Genomic DNA, 17,752 nt, shown 5'->3' with positions numbered 1-17,752 from the left:
GACTGAGTCAAGCAACAGATATATAATTAGTAATTTTTCTAGATAGAAAACCAGCACTGAAAAAATTATGTTGTATGAGAAGTTACTTTTACTTTTTCATTTTCTTATTTATAGGGAATAATTATATATATATATATATTTTTTTAAAGATGACTGGTAAGGGGATCTTAACCCTTGACTTGGTGTTGTCAGCACCACGCTCACCCAGTGAGCAAACCGGCCATCCCTATATGGGATCCGAACCCGTGGCCTTGGTGTTATCAGCACGGCACTCCCAAGTGAGCCACGGGCCAGCCTTGGGAATAATTATATTTTAAAAGCCAATTTCTTTTAAAAAATAAAAACCACTATCTTAAGATTTAAAACTTTTGTGTGTGTGTGTGTGTGTGTGTTATATTTATATTTATACAGTCATTGGCTTTACAATGGGATACATAAGCAACTTATTTTGTCCACCACTATTTTTCCTTCCTTCCTTCCTGTTTGTTTATTTCATGAGGGGAAGTTCTTCTTCTGCCTCTATATAAAAACTCGGGTCCATATTTCTCTTTTTCCCCTTTGATAATAATAATTACAGTCACTTCCCAATTCACAGTCCAAAAAGAAAAAATAATGATTACAGTCACTTAAGTTTAAAACACAATGTCAATTCCGTATTAGAAGTCCCTAGTCAGTATATTAAACAACATTTTAATCTCCATTCAGAGCTAGAACTTTTCCCTTCCCTAGCTAAGATTAGCATAGGTGGGAGGCAGTGTGGTTAACTACTCTTTTCTTTGCTTACCTGCTCACCCACTGGCAATTTGCTGTATCTGATCCCATCAGGATTTAAATTAGGGGAAGAAAGAGAAGTAGAGAGGCATTTTTTTTTTTTTTTTTTTTTTTTTTTTGACCCAAATCCTGTTGTGAAATGGCTTTATTCTTTTTGAACTTGATATGTATTTAGGGCTGCTCCTTTCTCTTGTGTGTACTTTTATGAGTTTTAGAGTCCTTCATTGAAGCTTGTGACACTACTTGTGACACTCCAGAAAATTTTCATTTAACTAACCAGTGTCCCCTAACACTTCTGGCCCTCAGCCTGGTTTTCTCCCCTAGGCCACTCCATAGTAGTAATAGTTCTAATTCTATTAATTCTAATTCTTCTTCTCTTCCTCTTCCTCTTTCTCGTGTTCCATGCCCTTTCTTTCTTTTTCTTGGTGGTGCCCTTGGTACTTCAGATGATACTTTGGGTAGGATTTTTAAACAGCTTTTTGAGATAAAATTCATCCTTTTAAAGTGTACCTTCAGTGGTTTTTAGTATATACACAGAGTTGTGCAGCTATTACCACTACCTAACTCTTAGATATCTTCATCCTCTCGGGAGGACTTTCTGTAGTGGCAGGTTGGCCCTCAGGGTGGCCCTGCTTCCTGGCCTGTTCCTCCCCCACAGCACACTTCCTCACTCCTGGGTGCCCTCCCTTCTCTCCCTCCTGCTGCTGCCTCAGGCTGATGGCCTAAATTCCTAAAGCTGTATCCGGCACCAGCCTACAGTGTACCCCTTGAGTCCAGGGAACACATATCAAGCACTACAAGGGGCCCATTAAAGCTTCTTTCACTGGCTTGTGGTGAAATGAAGGCACCTTCCCATACCCCTCCCACTTTGGGGGAGACATGAAAATCAGAACAACTCTCTTCAAAGAAATTCTTGTGCAATCTTCTGTCTATTCTTTATACTCTGTGTGTAGGCTTTGGAGCTATCTAACCGGTTCTCAGGCATACTACTTTGGAAGTTTGCTACAGGGTATTCATTCTCACAAGCAGTGTTGGTATCTGAATAGTATCTCGATGCCTCTGTTGAAACTTCTGATTTGTTAGTATATTTCATGTAAGAGGATAACTGATATATCTCTTAGAAAGGAATGGAGCTTCATTTTTTTCCCCTTGAATGTAAGTGTGCTATTGTTTATAAGTACATGAGAACCTAGAGGCTGTTGGTGTGAGCAGGGGGTCTGAATAAATAATCACATTTCTTGTACAAGCTAAATGAAAACCCTTTTGCTATTTCAAAGCAGTATCTTATAGCTTTCCTCTTAACTGCCACATTGTTTATAAAAGTAGACAACCTTCAGAGGCAGACTGTAAGCATAAAATGTTATAGTGAATATTTGAGAAGGAAAGTCAAAGGACAAGGCTGGCCTCACAGTTGGAATTGCTTTTTTTCAGTCTGGATTAGTATCATAAATGTAAATTAAAGGAAAATATTAGCTTTTCTTGTTAGTTGAAAAAAAAATCAACTTTTGTCTAAAACAGATATTTTTATAGGTTAATTTTAAATTTTAATAAGGGACTTAATTATAGAAAATAAGTATTTAACATTCTCAGTTCCCTCTAGCTTCTTTTCCAAAGCCATCTGCTTCTGCCTACCAAAAGATACACATTACATGTTATGCTTAAATTGGTTTGGTCTGGGTGGAAATCTTAGTGATCACTGTAAAGAACAACTTTCTTTTCAGGGAGTGTCAGTTCTGGAAAATTTATATAGGAAGATTTTGACTAGCCGCATTTTCCCCTTGCAAAATAAAATAAGGATTATTGAGCTGCATAGAAAATTTAAATTTTTATCAGTACATCACCTACTTAATTGAAGGCCATTGGAAAAATTGATGCTATAAAAATGCCACCATAGAGACGATTTTCTGATCTTTTATTAACTCACCTTCTGTAGAGTCTTAGATTAAAAATGTTCACAGGCATAACCATTTTCCTTGTCATAGCCACCCCAAAATGGCATTTATATTGTTATTATTATTCAAAGGCACAGATGGGAAACTGAGATTTGGAGGTGAAATGACTTTCCCTCAGGTGAATGGTGAGTTGGCAACAAAGCTGGGTCTAGAAATAGTTAATTCCATTCAATGCAAAATTTACAGTTATAGCATATATTTTAGAGCTAATAGAAATCAATTAATCAGTGGAAGAAATGTGTTTCATCTTATTCCCAACCTCTGTGACCATGGCTATAGGATCTCTTCTCTACTTCACTCTACTCTTTATATCTGGGATGGATAGGAAGAAACCTGGAACTGAAATCTGGAAGGCCTTCAGTTCAGTCTAAGTGCTTTGGTTTAATCATCTGTATTACCTCTGTGTTACCTCTCAGTAACCTGGGGGCTTTGTCTTTTTCCATTTAGTAGTCAACACCACTATTCTCCAGTTCTGTCTCTGAGGTTGACCCTGTTGGATGAGGGCACGTGGTCGTTTTGAGGGTTTTTTCCTATAATTCCTTTAACCTCTAGGAGTTTAAGACTGTAGGATTATATTTAGCTTAAAGGCCATATTGAGAGAGTAGGTAAACAGAGGCTCTCATAGTCTGTCATAGTAATGTAGAACATTTGCTACTGCAAGTGCTGTTAAGTTGCTGATGTGCACATCATTTACTGCCTTTGTTTTCCAGGTAATATGCACGTGTCACTAGCTGAGGCCCTGGAGGTTCGGGGTGGGCCACTACAGGAGGAAGAAATATGGGCCGTATTGAATCAAAGTGCTGAAAGTCTCCAAGAATTATTCAGAAAAGGTAAGTTTTGTTTTTTGGGATTTCCCACTACCCCCTTCTTGGGTTCTACTAATTTGCTAGGGTGACTCACAGATAGGGAAACACTTATTTTTGTTTACCAGTTTATTATGAGGAATATTACAAAGGATACAGATGAAGAGATGCATAGGTGGAAGGGGCACAGAGCTTCCATGCCCTCCCCAGGCATGCTACCCCCTGGGAACCTCCATGTGTTCAGCTATATGGAAGCTCTCCAAACCCAGCCCTGAATGAGAAGATCCGACATACCTCTGATATGAGTTCCAGAAGGGAAACTAAGAACATAGAAACAGAACAATAAATGGAGATATAATGGTTAAGAGTTTTTGAGAATTGATGAAATACGTAGATCATCAGATTCTAGAAACTCACATCACAGTCAAAATAAATAAAAATATATCTACACCTAAATTCATGGGATTGGAAATACATAACACCATAAACAAAGAGAAGAGTTTTGAAGCAAACAGAGAAAAAGAAAGATAGATTACCTACAAATAAAAAAGAATTAGGCTAATAGCAGACTTGTTAACAGCAACAGTAAAATCAGAATTTGGTAGTATTAAATAAATTCTTAAAACTGCTTAATTCTTTAAAAATCAAATCTTAAAACTGCTGTGAGAATACTTCATAATTATTATTATTATTGGGGGGGGGGGTGGCTGGCTGGCACAAAGATCCAAACCCTTGCATAATTATTTTTAAAATAAAAAAAGAGAAAAAATTACCAAAGAATATAACTCAACCTAGAATGAAACAATGTCTAATAGAAATATAATATGTGCGATATATACAACTTAATATTTTCTAAGAACCACATTAAAAAAAGGAAACAGATGAAATTAATTTTAATATATTTTATTTAATCCAATATAGTAAAAATATCATTTCAATATGTAATCAATATGAAAAATTATTAAGATGTGAACACTTTTTGTACTTAGTTGTCAAAATCTATTTTACACTCACAGCACATCTCAATTCAGACTCTAAATCTCATCAAAAAATATTTAGATTTCATAAAATATACAGATGAGAAAGGTTTACATTCCTAAGTTATTCCACATATACTTAAAAGTTTTTTGACATCTGATTAAATATTCATTTTAAAATTAAAAGTAAAATAAATAAAAAATTTAGTTCCTCCATTACAGTAACTACCTTTCAAGTTCTTAAAAGCTACATATGGCTAATGACTGCTGTATTGGAATGTTCATATAGAATTTGATGTCTTGCTAAAACTTTGGTTCAAGATTAAGGTTAAAACAAAACATTTTCGTATAAAAGCTAGCAGTTCTTACCCTCAGCACACCCTCACTAACGAAATTTCTAAAAGATGTATTTCAGGAAAAAGAAAATTTAACCCAGAAATTCTAATCTAGAAGGAAGAAAAAAGGTTTAAGAAGGAATGATAAGCAAAAGAATTAGTTAACTTGATGGTAAATCTAAATAATTATTGGCTGTATAGAACTTCGGTAATGATGGCAACTTTAAGATTATAAATAAAATAATAGTCTGTAAGACTGGTGTATGTGATTGGAGTTAAAGTAGTCTAAGAGTTTGGTTCTGTTCATGAGAATGATGAGATATTGACTTTAGAGTCTGCACGTCAAACATCCTTAAAGTTTGTGACTATTAATACAAAAGAAAACGAGAGAAAAGATGTAAAACTTCCAATGCAAAAGAAAGGAGACAAAGCACTGAGCTTCCAATTGAAATCCTGGGGGTTTTAATAAGCTTTTGTAAGAAATATAGAAAATTTTTGTGGATTAAAAGCTTTTGAGTAATAATTTGAATAGTGTATGTAGCTTTTAAAAGATCAAATTCTAACTAGTCCCTTTATATTACATTTTTAATTATCTACAGTCATAATTTTGTTGATTACGAGGGTGTATCAGTTGTCTTTGACATGCTACATCTTGCCCTGCACTCAAAAGGCCAGACAGGTCCTTCCAGTTAAATGTGGTTGAACGAGATAAAATTACCCCACTTGTTTTCTGGAAACAAACTATAAAACATGAAGCTAAATTTAATATCTAGCATTCTTAAATGAATACTGTAGGTTGTTTGACAAGTGTATTAAGTACTTATAATAAACTATCCCTTCTTCACAAACATATAGTCAATACACTATTTTAATTTTAAATTATTTTGACTTTAGGTATTATAAACAATTTTATAAATTTAAAGAGTCATACATTTAGGGGGAAAAGTTGCTACAGGTGATGCTTTCTAGTCCCATCCTTGCTGATAAATGTAATTTTACTTACTATACTATATTTGTTGTTTTAATTTTTATACATACAGGATTTCTTTTAATGTTGAGGTATAACATATACATTAAATAGCATTGTTCTTAATTGTACAGCCTGATGAATGTACACACTCATGTAATCACCATTCAGATCAAGATACAGAACATCTCCAGCACCTGAAAGGCTCCTTTATTCTTCCTCCTAGTCAATTCTTGGTTACCAAGGGTAATCATTACTGTGACATATCACATAGATAAGTTTTGCCTTGTTTTCAGCATCATATGAATGACACTTTTACTCAACATTGACAGATTTATTCATATTATGTAACTAAGCTATTTAAACAAAACATTTTACAATTTTTTCTCAACTTCTTTTCTCAAATACAAAAATTAAAAGGGGGCTTTATACGTTCTATCATTTAGAAACAAGTTAGGATTTTTACTTTTTTGTGGTGATGTGTATCAGTCACAGTTAACATTCTTACAAGACACTATACTAATATTTCTTTTTTAAAAATGGAATAGTTTACCATTCAAATATTCCTTCTCACTTTTCTCTTTGAGAGGGAAAAGATCTTTATAATGTAAGCAGGGGGGTGATATCTAAAGAGCAGCTGAGTGGTATTAGTGATCATTAAAATATTTTTCATAAGTTGCTACAGATTATAGTTACATAGAATCATGTCATCACAAAACAAAGCCAGTTACTTTCTGGAAAACAAAAACATACACTCATTTCCTTGACCTTTTCATCCAAATTCTTCAAAAATGAAATAAATGCCAGTCACCGTTGATATTATTGGTTTTTCACTCTGTATAAATTCCAGGTCCTTTAAAGTAAAATGAAGTTGCGGAGTTTACTCTAAATCTTGTATTTTCCCCCCTGCTTTTATGCAGATAGCAGAGGTGAAAGAATAAGATCTCTTTTAACAATACCTGTTGCTTTATAAAAGGCCTTTGCTATAAAACTTACTTTTATTGCTAATTATTTATGTTATAGTTTATTTTGTCTGGCAAACTGTAATGTGGCAGCTGTGTGATCTTCACAGGTTGTCAGGAGGTTGTTAGGTGACAACAGAAATGCCAGTGCTATAAGACGCTTAGCACTTAGTTTCCAAATGGCTTAAACAAAATTGTTAAGCTAGCAATAAAATCAGGTTTTTAAATAAGCTTTACCATTCAAACTGACATTGTTACAACTGCTTAAATAGGATGGTCAAACAAGATATGATTGTTGTTTGTTTTTTTTTTTTAAAAACCCTAACATAGCTTTTTAGAAGTTTGCAGCCTAAAATATTATGTATATATGGAATAGTTTTGCTCTCAAAGTTTGGATACTCATCAGGGAAATAAAAGTTTATATTAATCCCAGGACCTTTTCTAGATACTGGTTGTGTGCCTAATGAAACATTCGTGTATCAGACAAGTGAAAGAGAAAAAATTGCTCATCCCAAGGCCTGAGCCCGTAAAATACAGGTATTTATTGGATTTGTAAAAAGTGTTATAGAAGAAACAAAGTGCATAGGAAGTTCATTTGTAGTTTGCTTTACTTTGGGAATGAGATAGAAAAAGCCAAGTGAAGAAAATGATATTAGTGTAAGGTAAAAGAAATATCTTTTGGGGCCGGCCCAGTGGCGCACTGCTATAGTGCGCCGCTTGGGAGCGCGGTGGCGCTCCCACCAAGGGTTCGGATCCCACATACAGACCGGTTCCCGCTCACTGGCTGAGCGAGGTGTGGGAGCAACACCGAGGGTTACGATCCCGTTGCCGGTCCCGGTCCGGTACGGGCGCGACACTGAGGATTGTGATCCGTTGCCGGACACGAAAAAAGACAAAAAGGAAAAAAAAAAAAGAAATATCTTTTTCTTACCCATGGTCAAGTTCATGGCTTGAGGCCCCTATAACGAAAGACAAGTTAACAAGAGAAAAGCATACAGATTTGTTTAATATAAGTTACACGTGACACGGGAGCCTTGGGAAATGAAGACCTAAAGAAACAGGTAAACCTGTGGAATTTTTTATGCCAGGTTTGATGGAGAAGTGGGTAATCATAGAGAAGTATTATTGGATAACTAAGTATGATCTAATGATAGTAAACTGTAGGGAATACGCAAGACCTGTTTATTCAGATTCTTCTCTGTGTCCCTCTGTCTTCAGAGATAAGGATGTGCTTGTCCTCTGGGTATAGGGCAGGCACCTCCTGAATGAAGGTCTGTAAAGCTACACAACTACGTCAGTTGTTAAGTAAGGCAAATCATAACTAAAGCCAAAATGTTTCATTATTTTAGTTATACTAAGTTTCCATTTATATTGTCGGAGCGAGGACTCAGACCCTTCAAACCCATTGTACAGACTGGGTCCCCAGACCCCTCACACCCAGGTCCATGCTAGGTAATTGGGAAAGATCCCAGGAGACGTTGGCAGACGACGTGAGCTCAGTCCTCAGTAATGGCGGCAGCAGTAGCTTATAGCAACAGCCTTGAGCAGCAGTAGTGGCCTCCCCGTGGCCCCCCTGGGGACATCCCAGGGGTAGGGGGCCACTGTGGATCAGAGCCACTCATCCTTTATACTTAAGTCCATAACCCAGGACACCTGGGTGCACATGCATAATTACATTAGACAATATCCAAGGAACACCTGAGTGCACATGCATATTTACATCAAATGCTTGGCAAGATTCTGAACCTGTGAGGGGCCCTGACCATTTTCCTATATTTTCCCAACAGAGTCTTATGTCCTACTTCAGGGGAGAAGGGTGGTAAGGTCAGAGAGTGACCTTCCTGCTTCTGCAGTTTTCTCAAATGCCAAGGTGCCATATTTTGGGGTAGTATGTCTGTCAAGCTAGGGATAGGGCTCACAGACCCTTAAGCCCATTGTACTGACTGGGTCACAAACCCTTCATATGTAGATTCACAAGCTAGATAATAGGAAAAGATCCTGGGAGCCATGGGTAAAAATTTAATAGGCTTTATTCAGAGCTAGGAACAGCCACCCTAGTGTTCTCCCAGAGTGTCACAAGAAGTGTTGTGTATCAGAGCCGTTAGTCCTTTATACTTAGGTCCATAACCCAGGATGCCTGGATGCCCATACGTATTTAAGTTAGATAATAACCAAGGAATACCTGGGTGCACGTGGATCTTTACAGCAAATGCTCGACAAGATTCTGAACGTCTGAGGGGCCCTGACCATTTTCCTATATTTTCCCTACAGTGTCCTGAACTCCACCAGTGAGTAAGGCAATTTATTTCTAAATATCAGAAATAAGTGGCATCCTCAGGTTGGTGCCATTTAATCAGCCTCTTCATAAATAGAAAAGAGCTATTTGGGTCTCATTTCTAGTCTAAAATTATTTCTGATGGTTATTCTGCCTTTTTAATATAATGACTCTATTATAATTTGGATAAAATGATTACTTGAAACACTTTAAAGACATCTCTCCTGTAAAATGCCTCACTTATAGTCTATAAGCATCAAAAAAAGAAAATTTTTTAAGTATTAGGGAAGGATATAAAGTCATACTTACTCTTATGATGTACTTAGTATCATTTAATTGACAGAACTGGAGCAAATACAAGATCAAGAAGTGAATTAATTGAGCTATCATACCATTTAAATGCCTCTAATTAGGGCAGTTGTTCTTATTTGTGTCTAGGGTAGGTTGGTATGCACATCTGAATCCCCAGGAAGCTTTTAAAAAATACTGTGTGAAAACTCATGCCCCATCTCCAGAATTCACGTAAAAATCCTCAGCAGTTTAGGAGACAGAAGGCCTGTGTGGTTTCTTAATTATACCAGCCCCTCAAAGTCAGACACTTTGAAATAAGTTTGTTTCAATATTCAGATTACCAAAGCTGACACTTACTTTGAATCACACTTGAAAATATAATTAAAAGGGATTGGGGAATAGAATTAAGATCCAGGTATGCTCTGAGTGAATAATTTAGAGTGTTTGAAAGTTGAAAGAAAACTTTGCTTTTCTTCATAATGGAACTCCAGAATAACCTTTTTTTGTGACTAGAAAAGTCTAAATTGATAAATTGTTGTCATAGCAGAGCAAGGCAGAGGAACACCTTTAAAAGGTATGAACCTAGGGCCGGCCCGGTGGTGCACTGGAGAGTGCGCCGCTTGGGAGTGCGGCGGTGCTCCCGCCGAGGGTTCGGATCCCATGTGGAGACCGGTTCCCACTCACTGGCTGAGCGTGGTGCGGGCGCAACACTGAGGGTTGCGATACCATTGCCGGTCCCCGGTACGGGCGCGACACCGAGGGTTACGATCCCATTACCGGTCAGTAAAAAAGACAAAAAGGAAAAAAAAAAGGTATGAACCTATAGTATAGAGTTCAAATTGTAAACAAATTCATTTTTTCAAGTATTTCAGTTACATTATTGTAAAGGCATTATACTTGATCTTTAGAGAATTCATGGTTTCTATCCTTAAACCACTTATATTCTGTGAAAACAGAGTTACAAAAGCATTGTGTTCAGCATTTTGGCATGTAACTTTATGGGGCACAGTTTTGTTGATGAAGAAGGTAAAGTTGGTTGGTGGAAAAGGTGGAAGCCAAAGGAAAATCAAAAAGGAGGACCTTAGTATATCAAAGGAATAAAGGGAGCAGGTTGCTTAGAATATGATAACAAAGAAAGAGGAAATGAAAAGAACTGTTAGAATTTCTTTCATGCTGCTTGAATGAGGTGGCCAACGAGGCTCTTAAGAGACCTGCTTCCCTCTATCCATATTGTCCAGTCATTTAAGTCTTGTTACTTTTAATAATAATTACCAGTGTGGTTTTACTAATATAGAATGCTTATATATCATTTATTAAACTCAGATCTCATTAGTGTTTTGTTACCAAGTTGCACAGTTCTGGAATTACCTCAAGAGTCTTGCAAGTACATAACAAAACAAAACTACTAGAAGCCTAACTGATCAGAAGCCCTACCAAGATTCCAGTGGTTGTGGTTTGGGCAAGTGGCATGTGATTAGTCAATTAAAAAAAAAAGAAATTAAATGTGTGTGTTAGTGTGACTAAGAGTCACCATTAAGAAATAAAAATATCTTGGGCCGGCCCGGTGGCGCACTGCTACAGTGCTCCGCTTGGGAAGCGCGGCGGCGCTCCCACCGAGGGTTTGGATCCCACATACAGACCGGCCGCTCGCTGGCTGAGCGAGGTGCGGGGGCAACGCCGAGGGTTGCGATTCCGTTGCCGGTCCCGGTCCGGTACGGGCGCGACACTGAGGGTTGCGATCCATTGCCGGTCACGAAAAAAGACAAAAAGAAAAAAAAAAAAAAAAAGAAATAAAAATATCTTTAATCTCCTTTTCCAGTGAAGAAAATTTCATAAAATAGATCAATTTGGAGTGTCAAGTTTGCATAATTTGATTTATCAGAATGTTACAACTTCTTTTACAAATAAAAATTTCTAAAACTATATGCTGATACTGTAGTGATAATGTGTGCATTCAAATAAATATCTCCATTGATATTATAGCTTTGTGGTATAGTTTAAAGTCCGTAATAACTTCGTATAGCATACATTATACGAAGTTATACGAGGTGCGGGGGCAACGCCGAGGGTTGCGATTCCGTTGCCGGTCCCGGTCCGGTACGGGCGCGACACTGAGGGTTGCGATCCATTGCCGGTCACGAAAAAAGACAAAAAGAAAAAAAAAAAAAAAAAGAAATAAAAATATCTTTAATCTCCTTTTCCAGTGAAGAAAATTTCATAAAATAGATCAATTTGGAGTGTCAAGTTTGCATAATTTGATTTATCAGAATGTTACAACTTCTTTTACAAATAAAAATTTCTAAAACTATATGCTGATACTGTAGTGATAATGTGTGCATTCAAATAAATATCTCCATTGAAGAGTCCATATTATACCTAAAGATAATGATGAGGTACAGTAAAACACTAATTGGACAAGTGTACTTACTTAATAAGTACTTATTGGCTTGATTATCAAATTTTAAACCAATTGTTCTGGATTGGGGATCTATGATAACTAGCAATGCAATGTAATAAATAGAATACTTATAGAAGGGAATTTCCCAAGGAGTTAATTTTAATTAAAGATCAAATTAGTGTTTTAGGATATGTTGTACCTTAAATCATCTGTATTTCTAATATGACATCTAGGTAAGAGGTACCAAAAAAAAATTCCCAAAGATCAAGAATAGAGCAGTTTGAGAATTTCATCTGTTATCCTGAAACTACCGTACTTGTTATGTATTTTACACTCCTTGTCATCCATTGGGGTGTAAAAGTTAAGTAGGTCACTGAGGATGAATGTGAGTAGTGACTTTTCTTAGGTGTGTTGTCTACAACCAGTATCTTTAAAATTTTTGTTTATTAATAATAGTTACCACTTTTATATGGCTCTTACTGTGTGCCAGGAACTGTTCTAAGTGACTTTTATTTTTAATTAATCCTCACAACAACCTTATCTATGATGTAAGAACTATTTTTACAGATAAGGAAATTCAGGCACAGAGAGGCTAAGTAACTTACTTAAGATCACAGAGTAAGCCATAGATATCAAACCTAAGATTTGAACCCAGGGATTCTGGCTCAGTCAGTACTCCTAACCATTATAACTATACTGTCTCCCTTAATGAAATGAGACTGCATACTAAATTAACAATGTCGTATATTAAAAAGAATGAAATGAAGCTGACAGTTTCTCTGATATCTTTCCAAATCTCTTAGGTGAGTTTAGGGATTTGGATGATTAACAAAATCTCGTAGCTTCTGTACCAGAATAAAAGTTCGTGAGAACCGAAGGCTTATAGGAATTTATTAAATGCTGTTGAATGATTGGCTAGATCAAGAAAACTTACATCATGTAACATGTCTTCAAAGAGACTGTCATTATAAATTTATATTATTATAGATATCAATTCCAATCATTTACACAGTTTTATTTTCAGAAAAGGATTGCTATTCCATCCTGTTTCATATTAGAGGTATTGAAGTCTTTAAAAGTAGTACAAAACTTATGAGGAATTAATAAATTTTTAATTTGAAATCAACCTGTAGTATAAACTATAATTTCCTGTGAACCTCAGGTAATTTATCACAAAACTTTACTATGAAGAAAATGTAAAAATAAAGGGGAACTATTTTAAACCATTTTTTTGTTGTTAATGCATTATGTCGTACCAGATGATTGATTTAACAATGTATATATTTTTATGTACATTTTAATTGAATTTTTGAGAGAATTTCATATTACTGAGGGACTTCATCATATCCTTCAGGGTTTGAAACAGTGGCCTCTGCATAGATATTCTAAAGCATCCTAACAAAACATATAAAATAGGACTACAATTTCTTTACTTGTGCTTGAATAGGCAAAGGGATTTTTTAGGTAACAATGGTGTTGTTTCTAAGTCTCAAGATGATTTTCTGATACTTTTAATTAGCATTCCTTTACCACGTTTGTTACCCAGTTATGATCATTTCCCTAATTTTTTATACTGTAAATGGAGGGAAAAAACAAAATTTAGGGGACAAACTAAAGAAAACAGAAATATCTCTCAGGAAAAATATATATGAACATTAATATATGGATCTTTGTGGTTTTTTTTTTTTTTTTTCCTTTTTGTCTTTTTTCGTGACCGGTAACGGGATCGCTACCCTCGGTGTCGCGCCCGCACTGCGCTCAACCAGTGAGTGGACTGGTCTCTATATGGGATCCGAACCCTCGGCGGGAGCGCCGCCGCACTCCCAAGCACCGCACTCTACCAAGTGCGCCACCGGGCCGGCCCTGGATCTTTGTTTAAGAGAATATTGGAAAGAAGCTCTGAGATGTTTCTTTGCATATCAAATTCCTCCTTGATTCTAACTTTGCCTCTAGTTGCTTGAAATTCTGTTTAAGCAGCTTTTTCTATGGCATGTTGTTAAGTCTATAAATAGAACCATTTGACTACTGAAATCAGTTCTTATCAGATATACTTGTTCATAGCAATAGCATTCTTGAATACAATCAGCACACACCTAAAACATAGGACATAAAATTACAAAATTCTACAATCTTATTTTTAAATATTCTTTTGTTAGCATTCTTTGAAGGCTTTTGAATACATTTGCTTTAAATTCCTTTTTTTTTAGTTAGACAAGAAGGGTGAATTAAAGATTGATTCTAGCCATAACTCTAAATTCAGTCATTTGTAGGTTTGCATAGCACTTTATAATTATTTAAAAATATATTTTGTGGTTTGACTATGTTTTCTCAAGAATCTGGTACTTAACTGTCACGTGTGTGTTTTGCAAATTGGACAGCAAAAGTTTGTTGTCATAGTTGCTTTAGCTTTATTAAAAGGCATTTAAAAATCACCTTTGAAAACATTTGTGTCATTTCTGTATGTGTGTTTTTTTAACAAGCAAAAGTATGACCCACCCTGGTAATTCTGTTTCTCACTGTTCTCACCATTCCCCTGCCCAAAGTCCTTGCTGTTCCTTGTACAAACTAAACAACTTTCCTGACCACATGCTTTTCTTTCTTTCTTTTTTTTTTTTTTTTAAAGATGACCGGTAAGGGGATCTTAACCCTTGACTTGGTGTTGTCAGCACCACGCTCAGCCAGTGAGTGAACCGGCCATCCCTATATGGGATCCGAACCCGGGGCCTTGGTGTTATCAGCACCGCACTCTCCCGAGTGAGCCACGAGCCCGCCCCGTGACCACATGCTTTTGCTTTGGCTGTTTCTTCTCTTTGGAATCCTACCCTAGCCATAGTCAAATCTTACCCTTCTTACAGGGCCACATATTAAAAAAAAGAGATTAATTCTCTCTAAACTCCTTTTTGTATTATCCATTTCTCTTTTAGATACCTTATGCTTTCTATCTTGTATTTGTTTATATACATATTTTATCTCCCCAATAGTACTTTGGACTCTTAGCAAATGACCTGTAATGTTGAAAAGATTATGTTAATATGTGTAGTGCTTAAAATCATGATGTATGTTAGATGTTCAAAGAAAAGCCTATTGTATAAAGCAAAATTTGAAATATGCAGTTCTATCTAGAGTAAAATAGTTTTACTGACCGTGATTGTGCCGGTAACTGAATAAATATCTTAATAATTCCAGAGTAATAAGCAATTATGGATTGCTTTCACCTTCAACAGTTTCTGTTTGATGTTACCATGTTGCGGAGGGAATAGGGTCATTCTGTTGTCAGATTTGAGGAGAAGAGAAGCAAGCCCTTTTCTGGTCTAGGTGGACACCAGCATTCAGGGTGGAAGGACAGGACATTGCATTTAGACTTCCGGGTGGCATTCAGGCCTCTGTGTTAGCTGTGATCTCCAATAATTTATAAATACAGAATGGTAAAAGGTATAGCAGAAATCATAATTTTGCCTCCAAAATAAGGACTGTCAGGAATTAGTCATGACAGTTAGAATCCCAGCCTCCTAACCTAGGTTCAGGACTAGATACTGGAGAACCAGACAGAAAGGCTAATAAGAAGAGTTGATTAAGATTGTGGGGTGAAGATTGGTGGTGGTGGTGAGTGAAAGAAGTATTAGAAGGAGGTTACAGCACCATGCTTACATCGATGCCCAAGGAAAGAAGAATCTGGAAAAAAAGACTGAGAAGGAACAGTTAGTCTTCATATTGGAGTACTACTTGGCTCAGTCCTTGGTTTTCATTTCTTTTCTGTCTTAACTCGTTTTTTTGGTGATTGAGTCACATGGCTTTAAATACCATTTATTAGGCCAGTGACTCCCAAAATATATTTCCAGCTCTGACCTTTCTCTTACACTCCAGATCCAGCCTCCTACTTGACATCCCCACTTGAACATCTAACAGGTATTTTACATTTAATAGGTCCCAAGTAAAGTTCTAATTCCTACTACCACCTCCCAGTCCCTACCTCAGCAACCTGTGCTATGTCTAGTCTTCTCTATCTTAGTTGATGGCCCTCCATCCTTCCAATTTCTCAAATCTAAGCCTTGGCATTATCTAGATTTCTCTCTTTCCCTCACTCCACATCCAGTCTGTCAGGAAATTCTGTTGTCTCTACCTCTCAAATATGTTGTTTCCAGCAGGTTCTCACCATCTCTACTGCTACCATTGTGGTTGCAGCCATCATCATCTCACACCAGGTATTAGTTTCTTGGCTTCCTAAATGGGCACTTAGTGTCTGTTCCCCTTTGTAACAGTTTGAAAGGAATTGATTTTAGACTGTTTTATAATGTCTGTGACACAAAATCTCAAGGTTTTGAATAGCGTCTTTTGGAAAGGAAAATATTGTTTTGCCTTGCTTGAGTTCGTTCCTAGATGGATTGTGTGTTGTTTGTTCATGAAATATTGAATGAAGTGTTTTTTGTTCATGGAATACCAAAGAAGAGGATTTTAATAGAAAACATGTAAAGGAGCTGTGAAAGGCAAAAATACACCTAAGATTACCAGTTGTGATGATTCATTGAATTGTGAGTTGTGAATTGTGAGCCATGCTTTAGCAGTCTGACATGGTTGGTTAAGTCTAGGAGAACCACTGATCTCTAACTCCACTTCAGTGCAACGTAAGATGTGCTGACGTTAAAAGATGCATTCAAACATGTTTTTCTTCTTTGGTGCAGTTATTAAAGACATAGCTCAGATTCATAAAAATGTAGGAGCTTTTTAATCTTCAATGAAGGGATGAATTTAATTTTTTTTTTTTTTTTTTTTTTACATAAATCAAATTCTGATGATCTTGGGCATAGATAGAGGTTTAAAAGTCAGAAAGGATGATTCAGTTCTGATAAAAGTTGTTTTCAGGAAAGTAAAGATAAAGTGTTTGATAAACTGGACTTCGGTCAGTTTTGTATCATTTGACTTAGAGTGATGTCAGTATAACCCATTCAGACTGAATAAGGAGGGTATTGGCCATCATAGACATTTTGTGACTTTTCTATAACAATTCAGTCTATAATTCAATTATCTTAAAACCCATATTAACTTCCTTTTGGTATAGAAGGACAAAATAAAGTTCCTTCTAATAAGTCTGTTTTTTTTTTTGTTTGTTTGTTTTTTTATCTTTTTTCCGTGTCCGGCAACGGATCGCAACCCTCAGTGTTGCCCCCGTACCGGACCGGGGACCGGCAACGGGATTGCAAGCCTCGGTGTTGCTCCCGCGCCTCGCTCAGCCAGTGAGCCGGAGCCGGTCTGTATGTGGGATCCGAACCCTCAGACGGGAGCGCCGCCGCGCTTCCCAAGCGGCGCACTATCCAGTGCGCCACCGGGCCGGCCCTAATAAGTCTGTTTTATTGAGCATAATGTGTAGCTTTACTTTTGGGAGGAGGCCTACTGAAATCTAAGGAATTTTTTTTTTTTAATATTCTTAAATATGAGCTTATAGGCACCTATACAGGCAAACATTAAAACAAAAAATTAACAAACCACACTGATCACTTTGGTAGTATAGAACAAACCGCCTGACTTACTAGTTAAGCAATAAACAAATGCAAACAAGGCAAAATCCAAGTTCAAGCAAAGATATGTCTTTTTGGGTTTTTTTATTATATTGTATATATATATTAGCATTTATTTATTAGATGGGGGATAAAAGTGTCATTTTAAGGTTGTGAAAGTGTACTCTAGCTGGTTATTGCTGGTTATAATCTCATTGAGACTAATGTTTCTATCCCACATGCTGTAAATTTTCTTTTTTTTGGGGGGGTGGAATATTTTATTTTATTTTATTTACTTATTTATTTTTGCTTAATTTTATTTTGTCGATATACAATGTGGTTGATTATTGTGGCCCATTACCAAAAGCTCCCTCCCTCCTCTCTCTCCCCCCTCCCTCCCAACAATGTCCTTTCTGTTTGCTTGTCATATCAACTTCAAGGGTTTGTAGTTGTTATGTCTTCTTCCCCCCTCCCCCCGGTTTTTGTGTGTGTGTGTGTGTGTGTGTGTGTGTGTGTGTGTGTGTGTGTG

The sequence above is a fragment of the Galeopterus variegatus genome, unplaced genomic scaffold, assembly GCF_000696425.1.
Source record: "Galeopterus variegatus unplaced genomic scaffold, G_variegatus-3.0.2 Scaffold396, whole genome shotgun sequence".
NCBI lineage: Eukaryota > Metazoa > Chordata > Mammalia > Dermoptera > Cynocephalidae > Galeopterus > Galeopterus variegatus.
The sequence above is the reverse complement of the archived record's forward strand: the minus strand, read 5'-3'. Positions refer to the sequence as shown.